Source organism: Sylvia atricapilla, chromosome 16, assembly GCF_009819655.1.
Source record: "Sylvia atricapilla isolate bSylAtr1 chromosome 16, bSylAtr1.pri, whole genome shotgun sequence".
In the NCBI taxonomy this organism is placed as follows: Eukaryota; Metazoa; Chordata; class Aves; order Passeriformes; family Sylviidae; genus Sylvia; species Sylvia atricapilla.
In genome coordinates this window covers 1745184-1750542 of record NC_089155.1, presented here as the reverse complement: position 1 = coordinate 1750542, position 5359 = coordinate 1745184, and positions in this window count along the sequence as shown.

Here is a 5359-nt window from a genome sequence, read left to right as displayed (position 1 = left end):
TACCGCGCCGGCCCCGCTTTAAGTAGAGGCGGCGCCGCCTGCGTGAGGCGGGGCTGGGCTGCGCTCGGGCGCTGGGCCCGGCCGGCGGCTCCTCTGGGCCGGGCCGGCCGCGGGCAGGCCTCCTGTGCGGGCAGCCAGGGCACGGAGGGCACGGGGCCGCGCTGTCCCCAGAACCTGCCTTGTCCCCAGAACCTGCCTCCCGGTGCCGCCTCTGGCCCAGCTTCAGCTCCGTGCCCGAGCATGTTCTGGCGGCCGCTGCACCTATCGCTACCGGTGCCAGCACAGGAGCTGGTATATAAATACCGGTAGAGATGGCTCAGAGCATCGACCAGGCTCTACTCCGTGGGGCCCAGCAATGGGATAAGAGGCAACGGGCAGAAACTGAAGGAAACCTGAATATGAGGAAGAACTTCTTCGTTTTGTAAGTGACCAACCACTCACTAGAACAGATTGCCCAGAGAGGCTATGGAGTCTCCTTCACTGGAGATATCGCAGATCCGTGCTGTGGCATGACTCTGTTTGACTCAGGATGCGGCACCAGAAGCCCCGCTGTGGTCCCTTTCAGCCTCACTTATTCTGGGATTGTGTAACGTAGATCCACATGAAGCTGCAGCAGGTCCCACAGCAATGCCAGGAATAGCCCTGATTCCCACTGTCAGGCCTGGCCACGTTGGCACTGAGCAGGCAGCACTCCCTGTCTCACTTTCCCAAGAGGATCCCACGAGATGTTCAGTGTGAAGTGTTACCCTGGGGCACACAGACTCCTCACTGCAGCACGGTCCAAGGCAGTGGGCAGGATACAACTGGTGAGACGCCAGGCAGAGCTGGGGCCAAGGTATGAGCAGCTCTATCACCCTGGACCTTGGACTTGGCTGCAGGCAGTTCCCCTCCCCAGGCTGCCGCCCTCTGCCAGGTGCTGGGCAGGGCTGCCAGCCCCCAGGCACAGCCAATGCCCACCAGGCACGCAGGAGGCACAGCCCCGCTTTGTCCTTGCCTGCGGGTCAAGCACACATTTGCTTTTGTTCTAATACCTGAAATACGTTTATCATAAGCCTCAGTCATGAACTGGGATGAACTTTCCAGCTGCATAGTTATTACACGTCTTCTTTTACTCGTGAAATACATAAGAGTGAGGATTTCCTCCTAATTATACAGAAATGCTCATTGAATTCTTTTGAAAACTTTGAAATAATTCTAAGTGCAAATTTTTATCAAGAGATCCCAGTTCCCAGTCCACCATGTAAATGAGGGTAAATATTTTTTAGGTGAGCAGCAACTGACCTTCAGTGATTGTTCTACAGTGAACTAACCACAGAAAGACAGAAATCCCAGTAGAACACCTGGACAGGCAATCAGTACACGTGGAAATGGTAGGATTCCTGTATAATAGAGTGCTACAGGTGCACTGGCACTACAAGGAGTTCTGTAAATCAAAAGGTGCCCAGTGCAGGCTTTGCTCTTTTCATTTTATCCCTCAGCACCAGAGCGCGTTTAGTTCCTCTCCAGTGATAACACAAAATTCCCCGCTGGTGCCCATGAAGCTGCAGCCGCTCCCAGGTTCATCCCTGCCCTAGCTTTGGGGTCCTGAGTGCAGGAAGGAGCTGGAGCTGGAGCTGGAGTTGGAAGGAGTGCAGAGGAGCCTCCGGAGATGCTGTGGGGGCTGGACCACCTCTTCTCTGAGGAAGATGTTTTTCTCCCATTAGGGTGGTGAGGCCCTGACACAGACTGTGCAGAGTGGCTGTGATACCCCATTCATGGGAATATTCAAGGCCATGCTGGATGGGGCCCTAAGCAACCTGGACTGGTGGAAGGTGGATCAGGTTGGAATGAGATGATCTTTAGGGACCCACCCAAGCCAAACTATTCAGAGATTCAATCATTTTATGACAATATACAGCCAACCTGGAGGTGCCCTGGAACTCCTGTCACATCACAGCTCACATCACAGATCCATCATGTCACAGCCCAGTGTTCCAGGTGGAACTTACAGCCCCTTCTATCAAGCACAAGAAAACAAACGCACTGTAGCCAGCAGAGCCTTCAGTCGGCTTGGAGACCACCCTGCACCTGGTCACACCAGACTGTCCTCAGTTGTTCCCAGTTATTGTCATCCGTCCTGAGCTCATCCTCCTGCCTACGTCTCAGCACCAATCCCAGCAGGATGTGCACTCCTGTCCCAGTGAAGGTATAGTGCCATTCCAAGGAGGGAGCACCCCCCAACTGCCCAGGCAGGCTGGAGCTCTGTGGGGAATGGTGTGGGACAGGGACTGCATTGTGAGGTTGTGCTGCCTCATTCAGGCACCCAGAGACACTGAGGAGGAGATGGAAGTGGATATGGATAGGGAAGAGAGCATGGAAATAGATGTAGAAGAGACTGTAGCAGAGATGGAGGTCAGCGAGGTGGAGGAGCTGGAGGAGATGATGGAAGTTGATATGAAGGAAGAGATGGAGGACATGGAGGTGAATGAGGAAGATGAGGTGGAAGACGTGATCCTGGGATGAAGACCGACTGCACCAGAAGGACAGGCAGGTGCTGGCCATGCCCTGCCCACAGGCAGAGTGGGTTCCCTGCAGCCAGGCTGGGGCTGGGCTGGGTGGCCCCGCTCAGGGACACGGTGCCCCAGGGATTGTGGTGGCACCCCCGGCCTGCCCTGCACTTGCTTTGGGCCATGCAAGCCCCGTCCCAGCACTTGGGGCCCAGCTCCCAGCCCCAGCTGGGCTAGTGCTGGTGGCAGAGTGCTGCTGTGCCAGCATGTGCCAGCCTGGGGACACAGGGAACAGCACTCAGGGCTGGGCTGGAGTGGCCATGCTGCTTCCTTCTCTTCCAGAACTGATGGAGATGGTAAACACAGTCACTTCTGTATTTAGATATCTAAATTGTTAGGTTCTTCTGTAAATATGTTTATTAGATTCTAGGTGTTCTATAGGGTCTCTATACTGAAAATACATTTCTGAGGTTGTTGGTTTTATATATGTTCTTTAGTCTGTAAATACATTTATTACATTACTGTTTTTAGATAGGTCTTTAAACTGTAAATATTTTTTCTACATTGCTGTTGTTGTAAGAAATCTTATATTGTACATACATTCCATACTTTATTGTTGTTTCTGCTGTTCTGTAAATAAATTGTCCTTGTTTGTCACATCCCAGCTCTCTTTGCATTTGCTTTGGGCACAGGCAGTGTTTGCACAGTTGTGGTGTCCACTTGCTCAGGGCCCCTGGGGCTGGAGGTCCCTGGGGGTGCTGGCATGGCCACCCCTGGGCTGGGGGTCCCTGTGCATGGGGGTCCCACTGATGCCATTCCCTGCACCGGGCACTGCTCATGTTCCTGGGCTGCTGCAGAGCGGTGTCCCCAGGAGCAAAGCTGTCCCCAGCAGAGAGGGGGCTCTGACAGCAGTGGCCCCTGCAGCGATGCCACCAAAGCAGGCAGGAAACCTTCTGCCACCCTTCCTGCTGGAGCCACAGGGAGCCCTGGGCCGAGAGCCCACATCAGGCCACAGGGACATAAAATCCACCTTCATGCTCTGAAGGCCATGACAGCCTTGGGAATCGCTGGAGCCAGGATCTGAGAATCAGCTTCAGCAGCCGCAGGGGCTGATGTTAAAGGCTTGGAGCCCCCAAAGGCTCTGGCCTTTACTTCCCGCCCTGATTTGCATTGCCCTGTGCCCAGATTGTCCAAGAGACAAAACCCAAGCAAGGAGATCCTTGCCCTGCACATGTTCCTGCTGCTGGAACACAGGCTGTGACATCACAACTCTGGGAGCTGCAATGTCACAGGAGTCCCAAGGCTACTTCCATTGGGGCCTGGAATGATGGAATCCTGAAATGGTTTGGCTTGGGTTGGACCCTAAAGGTTCTCTTGTTCAGCCCTGAGCAACCTCCCACCCCACCAGGTTGCTCAGGACCCCATCCAGGCTGGCCTTCAATCAGGTTGCCAGCAATAGGGCATCCACGGCCTCTCTGCACAGCCTGGGCCAGGTCCTCACCACCCTCACACCAAAGAATATTTTCCTAACATCGAATGCACTCCTGTTATCCATTGGAACCTGTTCCCCCTTGTCCTGTCACTACAATTCCTGGCAAAGAGTTGCACTCCCACTTCCCTGTAGCCTTCACGGCCTGGAAAGGTGCTGCCCTTGCTCTCTTGGCTGCACATGGAGCATCACAGCCCTGTCTCCTCACCAGCCATCCATGGCTTCAAACGTTCCTAGGACAGGTCACAAATCAACTGCAGCCCAGTTGCTTTGGTTCCAGCCTCCCCATTTTATCCTAAAGGAGCTGCAGAAATGATCAGGTGCTTCTGTGACTCCAGTGAATACACAAATGTTTGGTTTGGGATGACAACAGGTCTTTTTTCTACTGACACTGTCGTGTTGGAGATACCAACACAGGCTTGTTCCATTTTATTACAGTGTCCTGGTTTGACACTGGCTGGACACCAGGCACCCTGATGCTGAGGAAACGAGAGCTAATGCTTGAGCCCTGCAAAAAGCCCTATGCAGAAAGATGCAGTTGAATGAAGCACTTGTTAGAAATCAGCAGGTTTAGCAGAACAAGCTTGTTGCACCAACCTTGACATTAGAAGGTAGAAATGAACCAAGACAGACTTCTTGTTTATCACAGCATGAAAAGGGTCCTGGTTTATTCCTCTTTACAGCTCAGCCATCCTGACTCCAACCACTGACTGACTCTGGCTGCAGCAAGCTCCTCCTGTAGGTTTCCCTTGCAGTCTCTGACTGCTGGTTATTTCCTGCTAAACTCTGACTGCATGTATTAGTGTGCAGACTGTGACTGCAGGCTTTTACCTAGCAAGACTATGACAGCAGGTTCCAAAAACAGGCTCTAACTGCAGCCCCCAAATGACTGCAGAGCAGTGATTCTCTCCTCAGGATCATCTTTCACAATCTAACCCACTCTCTTTTATCACACTGTTGAGGGTTAGGTTATCTTCCTTTTTACTCTAAAGAATTTTTTCCCCATAAGTTACCAAGGAGACTAAATGTCGTACTTAAGACTATTTAACAAAACAAAGGGGTGGTCAAAGCTCGGAGGGGGGTGGGGGTTTGAGGCAGATAACAGGCAGAGCTTCAGGTAGCTTGTCGGTCTGGTTTTTGGGATTCGGGGAGAAGGCACGGCTGGCTTGGTGCTCCTGCTGGAGGATTTCAATGCAGTCCAGTCTTGGGAAATCTGCCATCATCTGCTCACCCTGGAATTCTGAGCTTCTCTGCCGCCCTGCAAGAGCTGGGCCAGCCCTGCCCTGCCATCATGGTTCCATCAGCACTGCTCCTCTTGCTACAGTGACCCTGCATCCCCTGCCCTGCTGGGACACCCTGCCATGCCAGCTACCAGCCCGGGACT